We start from the raw sequence: 2,720 nt of genomic DNA on the forward strand, positions 1-2,720 counted from the left end.
CAAGCACGGACTAACACAGTTATGTTTATCAAGTCAGGTTTTTGATATTCAGCTTTCAATCGGAATAAAGGAAAACGCGTGGTTAGGAACTCTAAATGTTTCCGAAAACATTCTTAATCTGCACAAACCTGTCTTCACAAACTCGTATTAGAGTAACTTGGCTGATAATATTAACGATGAATGCCTCACTCTCAACGGCCCCCACTAGGGTTAACTCCTGAGGTGGAGATCCGGAAACACACACAATACACAAGCACAAACACTCAGACCACAGCAAACAAGGCTCTTAAACTTTTCTTTAATACGATCACTACGGCTGAATAGTATATATCAATATGTAATAAATTTATTGAGTATTAGTTAATGAAATAAAAGGGCTTAGATACATATAAAATAAAAAACATTTTTTTTTTATTTAAACTTTTTTATTGTTAGAATAATCAAGTCGCAAATATTTAACACCAACTAATGACAGTCATCCGGCTTTCTGACGTCAAGGAACCAGTTCCGAAATCGACTCCACTCAAACTGTAAGCAAAAAAAAAACAAAAACAAAATTAAGACCTCGTTTTATAGAACCTATTTTGAATGTATGAATTTTAAACAAAGGTAATTGGAATTTTAATATTACCTAATTTTTTATAAAAAAAAAACTTTATCCTAAATTTGTATTATTACTTAGGCGATAGATAAAAGAGCTTTTAAGCAAAGTTTATTTATAATAATTTTGCATACTCATAAAAACTCTTGTAGCACTAAAATTAATCAGTCTAAAACTTTTTCAAATAATGTTACTAGACAGAAAATTTACGTTATTTTTGTGCTCTGTATCGTATAAAATATATTTCAACTATATTTTTCGAGGTTGAGTCAAGATACAAGTTCAAAGCTCGTACGTAATAAAGATGCTTAAGGCAAACTATACAAAGGAAAATATAAAACAGATTAAATACTTTATATGCCATTATTATATATATATGTATATTTGAAGTTATTATTTTGACTTACAAATGTTTTATATAAAGGAGATCAAACGAAATAAGTAAAAGCTTTTTTATGACATTTTTCTGATAATAATTAAAGGTTAACAAAGACTTTGTTAAAAACTAAATTTGAGTAAATATTTAAAATTATTGTAGTATGTATAAACGTACTCAAATAAATTAGATACAGTAAAATAGAAAATAAAAAATTGTACCAACCTGTTAGTGAGTAAAATACGGCAAAACTGAACACAAAATTGTCACAACATTCCAGTTCATTTTTTTGAATTATGCTTTTGTACACTATATGTACTGCTAGAGGACACAGAAGAGTCAGAACTAGTCCTCTTTGAGAGGATGTTCTTCTTGAAGCTCAGCTTCGTCTCGCCCTTGATGAACCTATCAAGGGCCTGTCTTAACACCGAGTGCTTCCTTTCAAATGGGTTTGTATACATTATGGCGGATTGATTGATTTTAATAATTATAATGATGTGCTCGCGTTGAATGCTCGCTACGTTATGTTTGGGGCCGCTTTCAACCGCTGTTAATATAGATGACAAATGACGCGTGCACAGGTCAATAGTGTTGACTACTGACGTCATAGTTTTTTTTGTTCATATACATTTGTTTGTGTCGATCGTAAATCGGTGTCAATTTGTGAATGAGTTTTATTAAATAATGGAAATAAGGTTAAATGACACGGCAAGGAGTTTTACCGATATTTCGACGAAGGAATTTTTAATGAATCGGTCGAAGGTATGTAGCGTAGGTACTTTACCGTTTTTTTATGGTTTTATAGTGCGTAACTGATATATATCAGGTATGTAACAAAAAATTTAATCAATGATTTGTTTTGTTTATGCTTTAGTTAAGAAATGTAGATGTATAGGGAATGATCCGACAATAACAGGTTTTCCAGAGTTAGCTTTAATGTTTACTGCCCTGATTATAATTATTGTGCATCTCGATGTTTAGAAATGCAATCATTATTTTAATTACAACGGTAGGTGTTAGGTTTAAAGACTTTATTTCTCCCTAGCTGTGGCTCGCAGCTTCACCCGCGTTAAATGGAGAGAAAAATAGTCTATAGCTTACCTCGGTAAATGGGATATCCAAGACAAAATTTTTTTTTTTTAATTTGAACCAGTACTTTCTGAGATTAGCGCGGTTAAACGAACAAATTTTTCAGCTTTTTATTATTAGTATAGCTGTATAGATTTGAACGCATGGTCGTGTTTAATAGAAATCGTTTAGTTATTTGATATCTATCTGAAAGTGGGGTAGGTTAGGATAGCCCGGACGCGGTAAACACGGGTTTTCCCATAAATCCCGATTCCTGGGAATTGCGGGATAAAAAGTAGCCTATACGTTGCACCACGACTTCCTCTATCTTCTAGTTAAAGTCATATAAAAATCGGTTCAACCATTCTAAAGATTAGCCCCGACGAACAGAAATAAAGACAAAATTTTTAAAATCTTTTGTTTGTGTTTTAGTATCGTGTGAATAACTGTATGCACTTGGATAAACACAGTTGTTTTCCAATCACAGACAGAACCTTAAATTTTATTTATATGTATATATGTATAGATAAAAAAATAAAGTTCACTTGCAATGAGACAAAATATACTAGGATTTTTACCTCTCATCAATTTTTACCTCTGGAACGCTTAATCGAAACATTTACAATTACTTTGTATGTACGTGGTTCTTTGATTTTGATTTAAAATATTTATGAT

The 2,720-nt window shown here is 31.5% G+C and overlaps 1 long non-coding RNA gene across 1 annotated transcript; it reads right to left on the reverse strand.

The window, feature by feature from the left end:
- Positions 1 to 403: 403 nt before the first annotated feature.
- Positions 404 to 1,538, reverse strand: LOC123655023. The gene is made up of 2 exons (XR_006743306.1): positions 1,203 to 1,538; positions 404 to 528 (listed from the first exon to the last, which is right to left on the reverse strand). It is a non-coding gene; the product is annotated as an uncharacterized LOC123655023 (long non-coding RNA).
- Positions 1,539 to 2,720: the final 1,182 nt, after the last annotated feature.

The sequence above is a fragment of the Melitaea cinxia genome, chromosome 7 (assembly GCF_905220565.1).
Source record: "Melitaea cinxia chromosome 7, ilMelCinx1.1, whole genome shotgun sequence".
Taxonomy (NCBI): Eukaryota; Metazoa; Arthropoda; class Insecta; order Lepidoptera; family Nymphalidae; genus Melitaea; species Melitaea cinxia.